Source organism: Zea mays, chromosome 3 (assembly GCF_902167145.1).
Source record: "Zea mays cultivar B73 chromosome 3, Zm-B73-REFERENCE-NAM-5.0, whole genome shotgun sequence".
NCBI lineage: Eukaryota > Viridiplantae > Streptophyta > Magnoliopsida > Poales > Poaceae > Zea > Zea mays.
In genome coordinates this window covers 85960285-85979524 of record NC_050098.1, presented here as the reverse complement: position 1 = coordinate 85979524, position 19240 = coordinate 85960285, and positions in this window count along the sequence as shown.

Sequence of the window (19240 nt, the reverse complement as noted above, 5' to 3'; positions counted from 1 at the left end):
CATGAATAATGAGTTCATTAGATACATGAAATAAGTCGGTGCATTGGTCAGCCCAAAAGACATCACCAAAAACTCATAAAGCCCATATCTGGTAGAGAAAGCCGTCTTGGGAATATCGCTGGCACGGATGTTGATCTGATGGTAGCCCGAGCGAAGGTCTATCTTGGAGAACACTTTGGCTCCCACCAACTGATCAAACAAAACATCAATGCGGGGCAGTGGGTATTTGTTCTTGATGGTCACCGCATTGAGAGGGCGGTAATCGACACACATTCTCAAACTCTCATCCTTTTTCTTCACAAATAAGGCCGGACATCCCCAAGGTGAAGTACTTGGGCGAATGAACCCCTTGTCCAACAACTCTTGTAGTTGCTTTTTCAATTCCGCCAATTCCGCGGGAGGCATCCTGTAGGGTCTCTTGGATATAGGAGCAGTCCTAGGCTGCAATTCAATTGCGAACTCTATGTCTCTGTCAGGTGGCATTCCCGGCAATTCGTCCGGAAAGTCATATGGGTAGTCACAGACCACAGGGATTTTCTCAACCGGGGACCCTATCATGGTGAATGCACAAGAGCGGGTACAACCCTGCTCAGGCAAATATAAAGTAGTCTCGCCACAAGAAGGGGAGTGAATCTCAATGGCCCTTGCTGCAATATCAAGTACTGCCAGATGCCTAGATAACCAATCAGTTCCCAATATGATATTCACACTATCCAAACCCAAAATGAGGAGGTTGGTTTTGATTATCAAACTACCAAACTTTATAGGCACATTCTTGTTGATTTGATAGGTGGCAACCCTACCTCCTGGCGTTGAAATTGTAATACCCCCATTGGTGTGGTGAAAAGGTAATTGGCACTTAGCACTAAATTTTGCACTAATAAAACTATGTGATGCACCCGAATCAAAAAGAATAATAGCAGGATAATTCAAAACTGAAAAGATACCAGTCATGATGGGTGCTCCCTCTGGAATGTCAGTCATGGTGGTGAAGTTCAGTCTGCCTTGCCTCACTTGCACCTTGATGTAGCTGAGGTGCCCGATCTTTCGGCGAGTAGAGATAATTCCGATTTGGCGGAAGATGACCCTTGCGATCCGACTATGACGAGCAAGCCCGAGGCGCCAATGCAATCGCTGAACCAACTCCCTGTGGTTACCGACCTTGCTGATGCGAGATCGGCCTGATCACGAAGATCGTTTCCTGTGCGCAATCGAAGAACGAACAAGAAAAAGATGCGAGCAATCTAATCTATTACTCGAGGGTGGAGTTCTGAATACACGAAGACAGCGCAGATTTGCGCGTGTTCGAGAGTAGCTAAGGCTAACGTAAAACAAAACTCGAAAATAAAGGAGGCGCAGCTCCTGCATAAATAGAGGGGGCGCCGCCCCTAGGGCGGCCAACCCTAGGTCGTCCACTATGGGCCGCAGTTGGGCTGGTCGTCTATTCTTCTGGGCCCTCATTCTTCAGTAGCATGACGAAGTTAAGATCTCTGGCACGGGCCCGAGTGATTGGCCCAGCTAATGAAGGAAGTGGCGCTTGATGTGGAGGTGCTGCTGGTGTAGTCGTACTCATAGTGATGTCCTCATCATCCTCCCCTTCTTGAAGTGAAGTCGTCCTCGACGACAACTCCTCAACCTCGGCCATATATGGTTTCAAATCTGCAACATTAAAACTAGTGGAAACACCAAATTCCGCAGGCAGGTCAAGGATATAAGCATTATCATTAATCATTGTTAGCACCTTAAAAGGACCAGCAGCACGAGGCATTAATTTAGAACGGCGCAAAGTAGGAAACCGATCCTTTCTCAAGTGCAACCAAACCATATCACCTGGCTCAAAAGTAACATGTTTTCTTCCTTTACTACCAGCAACCTGATTTTTTGCATTAGTAGCAGCAATGTTCTGTTTCGTTTGTTCATGTATGGTAATCATTTGTTCAACATGTGCAGCAGCATCTATATGTGGGGCGTTCGCAGCATTAAGTGAAATCAAATCAATAGGTGCCCTAGGGATGTAACCATAAACAATCTGGAAAGAGCACATCTTTGTAAAAGAATGCGTGGCATGATTGTAAGCAAATTCAACATGAGGCAAGCAATCCTCCCAACGTCTCAAATTCTTGTCTAAAACAGCCCTAAGCATGGTAGATAAAGTTCTATTTACTACCTCAGTTTGTCCATCAGTCTGAGGGTGACAAGTAGTGCTAAACAACAATTTAGTTCCCAATTTATTCCAAAGAGATCTCCAAAAATGGCTTAGAAACTTAGCATCGCGATCAGAGACTATTGTTTTTGGAATACCATGTAAACGAATAATTTCTCTAAAGAACAATTCAGCAACAATGCTAGCATCATCAGTTTTATGACAAGGTATAAAGTGAGCCATTTTAGAGAATCTATCAACAACCACAAAAATACTATCCCTCCCCTTCTTAGTTCTAGGCAAGCCCAAAACAAAGTCCATAGAGATATCAAGCCAAGGAGAAGAAGGGACAGACAAAGGCATATACAAACCATGGTTGTTCAACCGTGACTTAGCTTTCTGACAAGTAGTGCAGCGTGCAACAAGGCGCTCAACATCAGCGCGCATCCGAGGCCAAAAGAAGTGGGCAGCCAACACCTCATGCGTTTTGTAGACGCCAAAATGCCCCACGAGACCGCCTCCATGCGCCTCCTATAACAACAAAAGACGAACCGAACTAGCTGGAACACACAGCTTGTTAGCGCGAAACAGGAACCCATCCTGTATGTGAAATTTGCCCCATGGTATCCCATTAATACAATGGCCGAAAGCATCTTTAAAATCAGCATCGTCAACATATTGATCCTTCACAGTGTCCAAACCAAAGATTTTAAAATCTAATTGTGACAGCATGGTATAGCGACGAGACAAAGCATCAGCAATAACATTGTCCTTCCCGTTCTTGTGTTTAATAATGTAAGGAAAGGACTCAATGAATTCGACCCATTTAGCATGACGACGGTTCAGATTTGTTTGGGTACGAATATGTTTTAAAGCCTCATGATCAGAATGAATTATGAACTCACGATGCCAAAGATAGTGCTGCCATGTATGCAAAGTGCGCACTAAAGCGTAAAGCTCCTTATCATAAGTAGAATATTTCAGACTAGCACCGCTTAATTTTTCACTAAAATAAGCAACTGGTTTTCCTTCTTGTAACAAAACAGCACCTAGCCCAATACCGCTAGCATCACATTCAAGCTCAAAAACTTTATTAAAATCAGGCAATTGCAAGAGGGGAGCTTGGGTTAACTTATCTTTCAAAGTGCTGAACGCTACCTCCTGCGAATCACTCCAAGCAAACGGCACATCTTTCTTTGTAAGCTCATGTAGAGGCGCTGCAATGGAGCTAAAATCACGAACAAATCTGCGGTAGAAACCGGCAAGTCCAAGAAAGCTCCGAATTTGTGTGACCGTCGTTGGTGTAGGCCACTCCCGAATGGCAGCAATCTTGCTGCTATCCACCTCAATGCCCTGCGGAGTAACCACATAACCAAGAAACGAGACACGTTGCGTGGAAAATGTGCACTTTTCCATTGTACCAAACAAGCGAGCAGCACGCAAAGCATCAAAAACAGCACGCAAATGTTCTAAATGCTCCTCTATAGACTTGCTGTAAATAAGGATATCATCGAAATAAACAACAACAAACAAACCTATGAAGGCCCGTAGAACTTCGTTCATTAAACGCATAAAGGTGCTGGGAGCATTAGTCAATCCAAATGGCATAACCAACCATTCATATAAACCAAATTTCGTTTTAAAAGCCGTTTTCCATTCATCACCGAGTTTCATTCTAATCTGATGGTAACCGCTACGCAAATCAACCTTAGAGAAAATAACGGCACCACTAAGCTCATCTAACATATCATCAAGGCGTGGAATAGGATATCGATAACGAACTGTGATGTTATTAATAGCACGACAATCTACGCACATTCGCCATGACCCATCCTTCTTTGGAACGAGTAAAACAGGAACCGAGCAAGGGCTAAGAGACTCACGAATGTAACCCTTATCAAGCAGCGTCTGCACCTGGCGCTGGATCTCCTTCGTCTCCTCTGAATTTGTACGGTACGGGGCGCGGTTCGGAAGAGAAGCGCCGGGGATGAGATCAATCTGATGCTCAATGCCACGGAGGGGAGGAAGACCCGGTGGTAAGTCCGTAGGATAAACATCAGCATACTCCTGCAAAAGGTTAACAACAACAGGGGGTATATCCAAAGACGGTGCATCATCAAGCGGAACAAGCATGCGCGAGCATACAAGTGCATAACAGGGCATATGAGCTTCATGGAGATCATCAAAATCAGCACGTGTAGCAAGTAAAACAGGAGAGTGCAACTTGATTTCAGATTTAATAGGTGCGGCTGATGTCGATTTGACTTGTTGTGCAGTTTTAGCAGCCCTAGTAAGATCATCTTTCAAAATTTGGTCAGGGGTCATTGGATGTATAATTATTTTCTGGCCTTTAAACATGAAAGAATAATGATTTGAACGACCATGATGTAAACTATCAGTATCATATTGCCAAGGTCGACCCAATAACAAAGAGCATGCTTCCATAGGAATAACATCGCAATCAGCATAATCAGAATAAGAACCCAGCGAAAAGGGGACACGTACCGAACGTGTTACCTTTATTTTACCACCATCATTAAGCCATTGAATGTGATACGGATGTGGATGTGTGCGAGTGGGCAAGGATAATTTCTCTACCAACACTGTACTTGCCAAATTGTTGCAGCTGCCACTATCGATGATGATGCGAATCGACCGTTTGTGCACGACGCCCTTGGTATGGAATAGAGTGTGTCGCTGATTTTTTTCGGCCTGGGCAACCTGTGTGCTGAGAACACGCTGCACAACAAGACTCTCATACCTATCAGCATCGATGGGATCAACGTGGACTTCCTCATTTTCTGCATGGTTAGTGGCAATCATAGCATGACTAGTTTCCTCAGAATCACTGGCTGAAGAGTACTCACCATTGTCACGTATAAGCAAGGTACGCTTGTTTGGGCAGTCCCGAATCATATGCCCAAACCCTCTGCAACGATGGCACTGAATATCCCGTGTACGTCCTATGGAAGAAGCGGCGCCTTTGGCAGGGGGCGCCACTGGCTTGGTCGTCCCTGTGCGCGATGTAGTGCTAGGCGTAGAAGGTGCAGGGCTTGAAGGAGTTGAGCTGTGTGTTGGACCCCGGCCTGCAAAAGAGTTAGTATATGTCTTTGATCGTCGTCCCTGCACTTCACGTTCAGCTTTGCAAGCATATTCAAACAATGTGGTTATATCAAAATAATCCTTATAATCAAGTATATCCTAAATTTCCCTGTTCAAACCACCACGAAAACGCGCCATAGCAGCGTCATCTGACTCAACCAAACCACAACGAAGCATACCCTTTTGTAACTCCTGGTAATATTCCTCAACAAATAGTGAACCTTGTTGAAAACGCTGCATTTTGTTAAGCAAATCACGAGCATAATAGGAAGGAACAAATCTGTGGCGCATGGCAGTTTTTAATTGGGTCCAAGTAATGACATTGTTAATGGGAAGTTTTTGTTTATACTCACGCCACCAAATTAAAGCAAAATCAGTAAATTCACTAATGGCAGCCTTCACTTGGCTATTAGCAGGAATATCATGGCATGAAAATTTCTGTTCTACCTCCAATTCCCAATCAAGATATGCAGCAGGATCATATTTACCATTAAAAGATGGAATTTTAAAATTAATCTTAGAAAATAAGTCATTAGGGGTATGACGAACCACACGACGTGCACGACCACGGCGATCTCCATCGTCCAGCTCAGTGTCACCGCCGTATTCCTGCTCCATCTTTGTGGTCAATGCATCAAGGCGTGCCAGGATGGTGTCGAGTGTGGTGCGAGTCGCCGTTTGAGCAAGGTCAAGTTGGTTGAAACGCTCGGTCGTCGAAGTGATCGTTGAATCAAGTCGTTCATGCATCGTCCTAATGTCAGCAGCAAGTCCATCAACTTGTCCCCGTACTTCCTGCAACTGGGCATCCACCATGTCGTGTGCAGCCTGCCATAGTTAGCGCAAACACCAAAACACCAAAAGGAGAAAAAACCAACGACAAAAACAGGGGTGTACTACTCACAAGGCGCTCACACTAGTGCTGTTATCAAGTTCTTATCCGTTCTTACCAAGCCACAGTGGTGAACTGCAACCAACAGGTGGAACCGGTGAAAGATTGGATGAGCGATTGCCTGGAGAAACAGAAACCTTCTCGTCGTAGAAATATGTGGAGTTTTGGGTAGGCTGCACTCAAGTCAAGGATTAGCACGATCAAACAATAATGCAAAGTTGAATTATAGTGCAAAACACGAAACTATATTGCTGGCCACAAGTGTAAAGGACGGATGGAACTAGCAGAATGGCAGTACCGTAAATATTGTACTAGTGATGCCAAAAAGGCACTAGTAGGAATCACAAGTGATTTTGTTTTTCTTTTTTGTATGATTTTTTTGATATTTTTCTCAGCACAAGAAGCAACAAAATAGGAGCTACACGAAGTTTCACCTAAAACAGAAATCAGATGTGGTCTATAGAAAATCAGGAAGTTCTCTGAAAAGCGTGCGAGAACTTTGATGAATTTTTTTCTTTATTTTCCTGAATTTTTTGACAATTTTGTCGAACCCCAAACAGACCATAGGTCAGTTTGGCCGGCCTCAGAATGGTGTCAACAAGCTCCTGTAAAAATTTCAGAATTTTTGGACACACAAGCGAAAAGTTATGCCCGTTTTACGGAAGGTACCTCAAGTGATGTTTTAAAAACGACCGGGATGAAACAACCGTATCCTTTCTCCTTCGTTTTCCTTTTTTTTGTTTCTGTTTTTTTTGAGTAACCGAAGGAGAAAAACAAGGAGGCGGTTGTTGACTCAGTTTGTTTTTTTTTCTGTTTTTTTTCTAACCGAAGGAGAAAAACAAGGAAACGGCCGTTGACTCGGTTTGTTTTTTCTGTTTTTTTTTTACGTAACCGAAGGAGAAAAATAAGGAAACGATGTTGACTCGGTTTGTGGCGTGATCAAACGGGAGATGGTGGCGGCGCTAGGGTTTGAATGGTGGAAGAACACAATGCAACCAGCAACAAATGACGCGAAAGCACACAAATTCAACAATGCAGATTATTGAAAGAAAGTGCGAGGCTCAAAAGGGTGCTGGGATAAGATCTAACCTGAATTTTTATGTGGTTTTGTGGACTGTAGGAAAAAAACGCTCGATAAACTCACCGATCAACCTGGAAATCTGATACCAATTGATGTAGCTGAGGTGCCCGATCTTTCGACGAGTAGAGATAATTCCGATTTGGAGGAAGATGACCCTTGCGATTCGACTACGACGAGCAAGCCCGAGGCGCCAATGCAATCGCTGAACCAACTCCCTGTGGTTACCGACCTTGCTGATGCGAGATCGGCCTGATCACGAAGATCATTTCCTGTGCGCAATCGAAGAACGAACAAGAAAAAGATGCGAGCAATCTAATCTATTACTCGAGGGTGGAGTTCTGAATACACGAAGACAGCGCAGATTTGCGCGTGTTCGAGAGTAGCTAAGGCTAACGTAAAACAAAACTCGAAAATAAAGGAGGCGCAGCTCCTGCATAAATAGAGGGCGGCCAACCCTAGGTCGTCCACTATGGGCCGCAGTTAGGCTGGTCGTCTATTCTTCTGGGCCCTCATTCTTCAGTAGCATGACGAAGTTAAGATCTCTGGCACGGGCCCGAGTGATTGGCCCAGCTAATGAAGGAAGTGGCGCTTGATGTGGAGGTGCTGCTGGTGTAGTCGTACTCATAGTGATGTCCTCATCACACCTTCTGCCTCTTGCCTTGATTCTGGTCGGCATTCTGTCCCTACCTCTGCTGGTTTCTGGGGCAATTCTTAGCATAATGCCCGGTGTTACCACAAGTGAAACACTTGTTGTCATTGGCCTGACGGTACTGATGCTGTTGTGGCTGATTGTTCCTCTGAACTAGAAACTGGGTGTGGCTGGGTGCCTGCTGCTGCTGCTGTGGTCGGATCACCCAACGTCCTTGCTGCTGCTGGGGTCCCCTGTTCTGAGTGTCAGATACGATCTGGAACCGCTGTAGCTGAGCTGAGGGTCCTGCCACAGGGGTCTTCCTCTTCTTCTCTGCCTGACGAGCTGTGATACAATCCTCCTGAGAAATGGCCACGTTGACTAACTCATTATAGCTGTTGGCCCTGACTGTGTTGAGACGGTCACGGAGCTTAGTGCTGAGCCCCCTCCTGAACCTGTCTCTCTTCTTCTCGTTAGTGTCTGCATGATATCCGGTGTACTGGCACAGGTCATTGAAGGCCTGAGCATACTATAACACTGTCCGGTTTCCCTGAGTGAGTGCCAGAAACTCATTAAGCTTGCGATCCATAATGCCTGCTGGTATATGGTGCCCCCTAAAAGCTGCCTTGAACTCTCTCCATTCCACCTCATGGTCAGCTGGCTGCATAGCAAGATAGTGGTCCCACCATGTCCGTGCGGGTCCGCGAAGCTGTTGGGTGGCGAACCTGACCTTAGTCACCTCTGAACAAACTCCAAGGAGTAGCAGGAATTTGGATTCCACTACTCTCAGCCATACATCAGCATCAAGTGGGTCCTCTTCCCTGGTGAACAACGGTGGTTGGGTACTCAGGAACTCCTGATAAGTGGCTGCTGCGGGGTGACGCTGATGATCACCACCACCATAATGCTGAGGTGGCGGCTGACGCTGCGCCAACTGTCGCAGAATCTCGTTCTGCTGAGCCATCAACTCTTGCAGAGTACGAGGCGGTGGCGGTGGTGGAGGAACGCGCTCATTCTAACCACAACGCGCTCTTCCCGCCATCTGAAAAGTCATGTATATTCTCAATATCACATTTTGAGGTTCAAGGTTCAATCGTGGTGAAAGAGTCAAAAGGGTGAAACCAATATATTCTTGCATAATTATAAAAGATTCCACATGGCATAAACTTTTCTTCTTAAATTAAACCGGCATCATTCATCATCCATGCTTCCAAAAGAGTTTGTCATGATTACATCAGTAACTCAAAAGACTCAACTCTATCTAGCCTAGTGCCCCAAGGGTGCAAAAGCTAAGCTAGCTTCGAGGAGTTCTACCGCCATAGACTTCTAACTCTATCTCGACGACCTAGTGAGCAAACGAGGCAACGCTCGACTCGGGGGAAGGTGGTCTCCCTGAGCCAGCAGTGTCCAAGCTGGAGGCAGGCTCCTCTCCTCCCTCGATGTCGACATCCTCGTTGGCCTCCATGTCCTAGATCTCCTGGTGGTGCATATCCAGATGCTGGTTAGCCTCCGCGAGTTGCTGCTGAGTGTTGATAAGCTGATCCTCGAGAACCTCGATGGTGTTCTCCCTGGTTCCCACCAGCTCCTCTAGCTCTTGGATCTCATTTGACAATTGTTCCACTTGTAAGTCCTTTTCCACCATCTCAGTGGACAAGTCAACCACAAGTTCCTCTCTGTTATCCAAAGTGATCTTGGTCGCCTCCAACAATGCCATCAGATGGGACATTGCCTCTCCACGCATCACTTGCAGACGATACAGGGCATTCATGCACCGCACCGTCAAGTGAGCAGTCTGACTTGGGTAGATAGCCCAGATATCCTTGGCATGCTCCACTCGGTCCTTCCACATTGGGTCGTCCTCCTTCTCCGCGGGGAACAAACCAATGGGGTGAGTGGATAGCTCCAAGGGGTGGAATCCGCAGAAGGTGGTCAGTCCGTGAAGAGCAATTGCCTCCATAGTATCCTCAGCCCTGTATCCAAAAGACTCAGAGTCCAGCGAACGCCAACCTGGCTGCAGGGGATGAGGCTCTAAGGTCATCCTCACCCTACAGCGGGGAACTTAGTCCTTCTCGAACAGCTGCACCGTGTACTAGGGAGGCGTCGTGTAACCAGCTCCCTGAAGGACCTCCCACAAGATACGGGGGAAACCCTCTCGTGCAAGCCCGTCAGTGTGGGACTGTGCATTCCCTTCATCCGAGGATCCGTGAGAAGTCATCTGTGTACGGTTAAGCATAAGTAAAAGAAAAAGAATTATAAAATGAAAAGGGATCACAACTCAGCCTCTCTATAACTACGACAAGGGTACCAGGGTACTTAATTTGTCATCATTGTGTATTAAAGTTCTTACCCAATTATTTAATAGTTTAATTAAGAATGCATGCATGCTCGGGCTAAACAACCTCACATCAACTTAGAGGGAATAGGAAGGAACTCCCGTCCCTTATAGTAGCCTGTAGGGCTTACTCAATTAACCACCGAGCTACCACTCTATTATCCTAAGTCTCCACGTCCTAGGTCTATCCTTATCGCCCTGACGATCTATCCAACATTTGTTTCTAACTAGTTTTACTTTGAAAGAGGATGGTATTTATAGTTTATTGATTCCTCTGTGGTGGTACGAGCTCCGATACCAGCTATGGCGGAACTGCCCGAATTATTCCAACTTAAGTGCCTAAGTCCCGCCTTAGAGGCTAGACCACACTTAAATGGGAATAACCCGTCAATCCCTTAGATCTAGTCCGACGAGGCCACTGACAGGATCAAGTACCACGTACTCACTCGATGGTGAGGCACAGAGCAAATACAATAAAGCATAAAACCATATATTAAGGAGTATTAAACTTATTACATCATCATCGAAGTTTTAGCAAAAGTAGTCATCATTGTTCGAAATGCAACGGAATAAAACTAACGATAAATAAACAGAGAGATGGGGAAGCCTGTCCCATCACTCCTCATGCTCCTCCTCAGCCGAGGTAGGGTCCCACTCGACTCTCCAGCCCGGTGGCAAGATGGACGACCAAGTCACTCCAGCAACCATGTCCTCCAGATAACCTGTAAAATTATGCCACAAGCAAGGCTGAGTAATCTAATACTCGGCTAGACTTACCTGGTGTGAGGAATCTACTCCTCTACCTCTAGACATGCAGCTGTTTGGCTGAGGGGTTTGGTTGCCAAAAGCACTAGATGCGTCTATAAATCAAGTTTTAGCTTTGTCAAGTTTTAGTGTGACTCTCTTAAGACTAAATGTATACCTATCTAATCATACATGGTATCAAGCATTTATCAATCAACAACTTTTGCTAAGTCACCACATTTCCACTTGTTACTCAATGTAGCAGCATGGATCAAGCAGTCTCATTAGCTGCGAGAAGCAGACGATTCGAATCGAGTTTTTTTAAACCTTGCAAGGTAAACCTAAACACACGACGTGGCGAGGCACTCCGTCCCCTCACACATCAACCGTCCCCATCGATTCCCCGTCAGCAGATCAGGGCTCACCGCCTTGGCGTACAATGCCTCACTGACCCCGACTGCCGTCGTGCAGTGACCGCACTTGTACCCACCATAACAGGAATGGGAGACCACGTCTCAGGTTGCGTGAGGGGATATGTCCACTGCCAGGTTCACTCAGGTACTAGGCTTACCGATTTACCATATTTCTCGGCATGTGCTTAGTACATTCAAACGCTTGACACACGGTACCACACCTTAATCCTTATTCCAATTCCCGTCTCGTAGACAACGCATCCCCATGGACCGTTGTCCATAGACTATCATCATTAAGATATCAAAATGGATACAACCAATTCCTGACCTCGCGCGAGTGCTAGAAAAATCACTCGACATCTACCGAGATCCCTAATTAATAAAGAAGCTATTCGACCTAGCATACTAGTATCCATCACAAAAGGATTCCTGAGATCATGCAACTAGGGTTTCAAGCAACTCATACACTTAAGTGCACATTCAATCCTAGAATCATTAAGTGTAGTAAAATAGCATAATAAATAGGTTATGCATAAAACCAGGGCTTGCCTTCCAAAGCTGGGGTAGGCAGATCCTCTGGGGCAGGCTCTGGTACTGGATCCAGGGCTACCTCCTTAGCAACTCCTTGCTCCGGCACGAGGATGTACTCTCCGTCAGCTAGGTTGCAATCTATCGAATGCAATGAGTAAGAACATGTATGCTATGATTATGCAGAATTTAGAAATCATCATGCTAAGTGAAGAAAACTAAGTTAGTGAGTAACTTAGGTTTTCCTGGTTATAAGAGGCTCTTAGTGGTTCATACTTACCAATTTAGGTTTGAGATTTTGCCTAAGCATAATGGATTAAGACTTGGATTGCTTTCTTAAATGCTCTAGTAGGCACTCAAGGGGTTTGCTGGTTTGGTTAAGGTAACATTAGTCTCCACTATTAATTTCCCTTTTCTTTTCGCATTTATGCTTTTAGGGTGGATTTGAACTACAACAGTGATTTATGTTTTTCCAAAAATTCTGTAAAAATTACAGTGGGTTACTATTTCTTACTGTGGTCTGCCCTAAAAGTGTGAGGTCCAGAAAAATTATAATATGCCTTGGACAAAAATAACAAAAGTTGGGGCAAAGGGGTCACTTTTCACTACAACTCTTAACTAGATGTGGGTTCTGTACTAAGAGTCATTTTTGCTGGTATCTATAGGTAAAAACATGCTTCTGTGCCAAAAATCACAGAAGGTTACTTAGTGGTTATTTAGTTATGATTTTCTAAAGTTTAATGCTAAAAAGATACTTATAACTAACTTGTTATTTGAAAAATATCAAACAACAGAACTCATAACTTTTCTAGGTTTATAAATACAAAACATTTGTTATCCCAAGGGTTGGGGTGCTTTCTCCTTAGGGTTATTTTTCTAGGGTTTTTCTAAGTTTTCCTTGTTTTCCTAAAAATAAAGGTATCTCATTTCTTTTGTACCAAACAAGCGTATAACAAAATTTTCTAGTGAACTATACTGAATAAGAAAGCTAACAAAAATATGGGTGCTCCCTGGTTCTGTACTTAAACCACCTTTTATATTTATTTCAACTTTAAGCAAAAAGTGATTTAAATGGCAAACTCTACCTTATTGGGGTGTACAGAGGGGTTTATTATTTTTAAATAGGTTAGGAAGTGATTAAGTACTCCTCTAAATTTTCTTATCCCCAGTCTAATAGTGTAGCTACTTTTCCTTATTTCTTTTAGCTTTTGACCAGTTAACCATTTAAATCAAAACTTTAAAGTTTTCTGCAACACTTAGGGGTTTTATATTTTTCTTAAGTAGTTTACATCATTTAGGGTCTCGCAAAATTTGTTTGACTTGATTTGGGTAAACCAAACTGAAGTTATGAATTTTTCAAGTTCTGTTTGAATTTAAATCAGAATAATTAAAAAGGTTTCCTGGAAAACCCATTTGCACCGAAGACACTGGGTTCTTCCTAAACTAATCCTTTCAGTTATACCCCTGCGCTACTATTCCCCTGAGTCGCTGACAGCGCACAAAACCCCCTGGCCTTTTCTTCTTCTCCCCCGAGGTCCCTCCCCTTATGTAAACAGTAACCGCGGAAAGAAAAAGGGTGGCGCGGCTTACCGGCGGCAAGAGAGGTCCGACGAGGGGCAGGGTTGGCTTCGGGAGGTCCTGGCGGTCCCAGCGAGGTACGGCTTGACGACGGGGGTGGCTGGAATCGACCGGTCCTCGTGCGCAGGCGGGTGAACTCGTCGGCGGCGAGTGCTCCGGCCTAACCATGGCGACATAGGTCAATCCAAGGGCACGGGGAGCATCACGAGGTGTTGATGAATCAACTCGTGCAAGGAATTGAAGAACAACTCACCGTGGAGCTCGGTCTACGTTCACTAGCGGTCGGGTGAAGTCCGGCGACCGTGGACTGGCTTCTCCGGCGAGGCAAAGTTCGATTCCTTGCTCGGGGAGCTTCACCGAGGCATGCACGGTCTACTCCGAGGGTCGGACGCGGCTAGGAGAGGCTCTGCTGGCTAGTCTACGGTGGCGGGTGTTCGGGTGGTCGCGGGCACGCCGTGCGTGGGGCAACGCCGGTGATCTAGTGCTCCGGTGAGGTCGAGCGCGTGCGGGGGAGTACGGTTGAAGTCTCTGGGGGCTTTATATGCGCGAGCGCGAGCAGGAGACACGTGCACGGCTCGGCGCGGGGCGCGCGGGGTCGGGCGCTGGGCATGCTCTGGCGCGCTCAGAGCGCGTCGAACACGTGGAAGTGTTCTTCTACCCTTGTTCAACAGCTCGCTGAGATCGCAAGCGTGCGAATCTTGGCAAAAATCCGGCGTAGGCCTCCTCCTAGCACCTAGGGTTGTCTCTTGTATGTGAGTCCCCATGGCAGATATGCCCTAGGTAGGGAGATTTACGGACGCCAAATCTGGCTTGTCCCTCTGTCCACCCCGCGACAAAAACCATGCCAAATCTTGTCAAATGTCTTGGGCTCGGTTTCAAACTTTTCCAGTGGGTGCCTTAGGTGGTATGACACCTTTTTGGTATACAACCCAAGTGGTTTTGGTGCCATTTACTAAGTGAACACGGTGGATCTTTAGATTAGGTTCAAAATTTAACTTAGAAATAATTAGAGAGCTCTAGTGCTCTCTCTCCTTAAGGGGGTGAAATTGGGGTCTTCAAGGGGTCTTTTTGAAATGTTCCCTCTCTGCATTTGTTAGGTTTCAAAGCTACTAAAACTTGTTTGAGAACTAAGATCATGCTTTGGCAATTTGATTGACTTATCCACTCATCCCTTGCTTGGGAATCTAGTGCTCTTAGGTGCCTTTTAGGGTTTAATCATCTTGGCTCCACATGACCATTGTTCCAATTGTGGTTGGAAACCCTTGCCATTAACTTCTCTTAGATAACCCATGTTTCCAAGGTTTTATGCTCATCTTCTCTCCCACATGTGATCATAGTCATTAGGGCATAAATGTACCATGGTCACGGTAACACCTGGGGTGTTACAATTTGAATTTTCCAAAATCCCCAAAACAACCCATGAAGTAATGCCCTATAGGGAAATTTAGAAATTCAGAAATCTGAATTTCAGCCCCTTTTCAAAGATCAACTTTGTTCTCTATTTTTCAAAACTTGAATCAAATAAGTCCAAATACCAAAATGGCGCCAAACTACCTTGAACACGCCCTGGCGAAGTTTGAGAAAGTCTCTCAAACGTTTGACACGATTTTGGCACAGATTTTCCTCGGAACTCGGCCGTGTGACACTTGCGATTTGGTAACATGACAAATCCCTATCCACACACAAACGACAGAGCTCAGTCGGGGGAACAAATCCTACATGGTGATCTTGCCAAAATTCGCAAAGATCTGTGCCCTATCGGCGTTAGAACAGGAGCAGAAGAAACCATGCCACGTGCTCGACCGCGGATGACATGCCTGTACATGCCAGCCCGCGTACCCGCGCCGAGCCGTGCACGCCCACGTGCCCGCTCTGGTCCACGCCACCTGTGCACCGCGCCGCTCCTTTAAAGGCCACCCCCGGACGCGCAACACTTGTAACACCCCAATGTTACTTAGGGTTTCTTCTCAGTGCTAACTCAAGACCATTATCACATGTGAATCAAATTGAGCAAAAGACATCAAAATTTCGGAACAAAGGTTTAATTAATTCTTTTTCATCTTAAGGATTGTGCCTTGATCATATCATTTACCTTAATTAGACCATTTAAGTAAAAAGGGGGAAATAGGTAAAAAGGCCATGAAAAACATTGAATCATGGCTCAGGCCAATTATAAAAGTTGAAATACACTAATTAAGCTACAATAACTATTAGAAAAGTTTGGCCAAAAAGGCCATGCAAGTGGGAGCTCTCTAGGGAAATATGAAAATTCAGATTTCTGAATTTCAGCCCTCACCTAGAACTCAAGCACGTTCACCTTGATCCCTAGCTCAAATCCTTAAGCCCCTATTGACAAAGTTGTGCTAATTTAAGCCCTCTGCAACGTGTGTGAAGATGGCATCGAGATTCGTGTCCTAGACACGTCAAATTAGGGATTTCATCTCAAATTTTAGCAGTGAGACAAACCCGATTTGATCACCCCATATCTTTGGCTCAAGCCGCCAAATATAAATGACAAAGGAAGGTCCGATGAGGAGATCTCTCAATGGGATCATGGCCATAATCACGAAGATTTGGAGTCAATCCACGCTTGAACTTGACCATTCTCTGCGCTGCCTCGTGCTCGACGCCGTGCCCAGGCGCCAGAGCGTGCACTGGCGCTACCCCGCGCACACCATGAGCGAGTGTCAGAGCCACCCTCAGTCGAGCTCGCCCGCACCCTTAAATACCACCCCCGGACGCGCAACACTGCACTCCATGCTTACCCCCGCTATCCCGACCCCGTCCTTAGCTCCGGCGAGCTTTGCGCCGCCCGCCCGAGCCACCCGAGCGCCGGCCATCGTGGCCAGCCATTTCCAGAGACCCCTAGCCTCACCCGAGCCTCTGGACAGTGTCCCCGTGGAGCCGTGAAGCTTCTCCAAGCAAGGATCGAGGCCCTGCCTCACCAGAACATCGAGATCACCATCGCCGGACTTCGGCCGCCTGCCACCGCACGTAGACTGAGCTACCATGTGAACCATTCTTCAATTTCTTGCGCCTACGACTTCCCTAACCTCCCGTGAAGCCTATCGACTCACTGGACTGAGCTATCTCGCCATGAGCAGGCTAGATTCCTCACCACCGACGAGCTCCTCCGCCTGTGCACGTGGATCGGCCGACTCCGACCATCCTCGGCAACGATCCGCACACCAACGTGACCGTCGCGACTGTAACACCCCAGGTGTTACTTAGGGTTTTCACTCAAGCCTACACTTTTGAACCCAACATCACATGTGGTTTAGTTTGAGCAAAAGACACCAAACTTGGGGGTCAAGATCCTAAATAGGTGTAACCCATCTTAGAAGTCATGCTTTGGCCTTATCATGCACCTAAAGAGGAGAGAATGACTCAAACCCTAGTTCAACTCCCTTAGGCAAATGGAGCCCTAGAGGGGAGTTTAGCAAAAAGGCTATGTAAACCACATTGTCATGACTTGAGCTAATTATAAAAGTAGTACACTTAATACCCTACAAAAAAGTAAAAGAGTGACCCCAAAAAGATTTTAGAAAAACCCCAAAAAGGTCACCAAAGAGAAGAACATAAAAGAAAAATCAGATTTTTCTCAATTTCAAAACCAGCCCTCTTTCAAAGATCAAACATGTTCACCTTTTTTCAAACCTCAAAACCATATGGCCCAATTGACAAAATGGCGCCTAAAGACCCCTAGAACACCCTGGAAAAATTTGAACCCAACCCAAAGTCGTTTGACACGACTTGACACGGTTTTTGTCTCGGTCTAGACAGCTCGGATAGAGCCAACTTCACACCACAATATCTCTGAATCCCGACCATATCTTTGCTTGGAACTCACATGGAAAAGATAGGATATGGTGTAGAGAAGAGACCGTACATGGGATTTTTGCTGAGATCTGCATGCTAAGGCGACCAAACAGGCCGTTGAACACTGGCAGAAGTAAACCACCACGTGTTCGAGGTGGGCAGACGCTCGGGAACGCGCCTAGAGCACGCCCGCACGCGCACCCCGAGCGCCCTCGGCCACCCCCGTGCCCACGCCCGTGCCATGCCCGCGAGTGGCTATAAAGCCCACCCTCATGCACGGCCATCTTCCCCGTTACCCCGTCCGCACCGCGCCTAACTTTCCCGAGCACGCCCGCAGCTCCGGCGACCTCCACGCGACCCGCCAGAGCCGCCCGAGGGCGCCCGTCGTGGCCAGACCATTCCCGCCCACCTCCGCTCGATCCGAGCCCTCGGATAGCTTCATCGAGAGGCCGTGAAGCTTCCTCGAGCTTGAGCCAAGGACCAGCCCCACCGGAACAATGCGCTCACGCTCGCCGGAGTTCGTAACCCCGCCGGAGCGCGTGGACCTGGTAACCCACTGCACCATTTCTCAATTCCTTGCGCGCATAGCCTCTACATCACCCCATGGAGCTCCTCATGCACTTTGATTGAACCCTACCACCGTGGTTTGGCCAGAGCAGGAGCCGCCGACGACCTCTGCCGCCAGCGCTCTTGGCCAGAGCAGCTCCAGCCACCACCGACGCCGACCCGCAGACCAACGTGACCGCTGTGACCTCCCCGACGTCACTGACCACCCCACCGGAGCCCTACTGTCGCCGGTAAGCCTCGCTGCCGTAATCTTTGCCCCAGTTACTGTTCCAGCCAGCCAGGGATCACGGGTTAGATTTAGGTTAAGTCCAGGGGGTTTTGTGCAAGGTCAGTGACTCATGCAAATAGTAGACCGAGGGCTGTTTTGTGAGAGAAAAGGGGGAAGAAAACCCAGGGAATTCAGCGCAAATCTGTATTTCTTTTCCCATTTCGAATTTACTTTTCTTTTAAAATATTGCAGAGAACTTAATAAATACATAACTTGAAGAATAATCATCCAAAATTAGTCAAACCAATTTTGCTAGACTTTATGAAATATAAACTATCAAGCAAAAATGGAAAACAGCCTTGGTTCCTGTAATGTTTTCTAGAGTTTTGATTTAAATAAGAAAATTTCCCAAAACTTAATAATAAAGGGAAAAATAGAAATATTGTTAGACCAGGGTTGAGAAAAATAGTGGAGACACTAACCTAGTAGTTACACTGTTTAAAATTAATAAACACCCCAGTATACAAAGTTAAGAAAGGTTTATTCACTAAAGCTTGTTTATGCTCAAACTTAGGAAAATTAAGAAAAGGGTTTGAAAATGGAAACCAGAGGGCAACCATATTTTTCCTAGCATGCCTAAGTTATGTAGTTCACAAGAAAAATCTGTTGAACCATAGTCCAGTGAAAAGAAATTGCACTAACAATTATTCATGAAAAACATAGAAAACTTTGAAAAGTCATAAGAAAATAATCCTAAGGAGAAAACACCCCTACCTTAGGAATGACTGCTCTTGTGCTAAGAAAAGCCTAGGAAAAATACAAGTTCTGTTGTTTGACATTTTTCAAATAGCAAGTTAGTTATAAGTGTCTTTTTGGCATTAAAATTTAGAAAATCATAACTACATAACCACTAAGTAACCCTCTGTGATTTTTGGCACAAAAGCATGTTATTACCCATATATACCAGCAAAAATAACTCTTGGTACAGAACCCACACCTAGGTAAGAGTTGTAGTGCAAAGTAACCCCTCTGCCCCAACTTTTGTTATTTTTGTCCAGGGCATAATCTATTTATTTTTTACCTCAAATTTATAGGACAGACTACAGTGACAAATATTAACCCACTGTAATTTTTACAGAACTTTTGGAAATTTTGAGATCACTGTTGTAGTTCAAACCCACCTTAAGAGGAATTAGTAGTGGAGATTA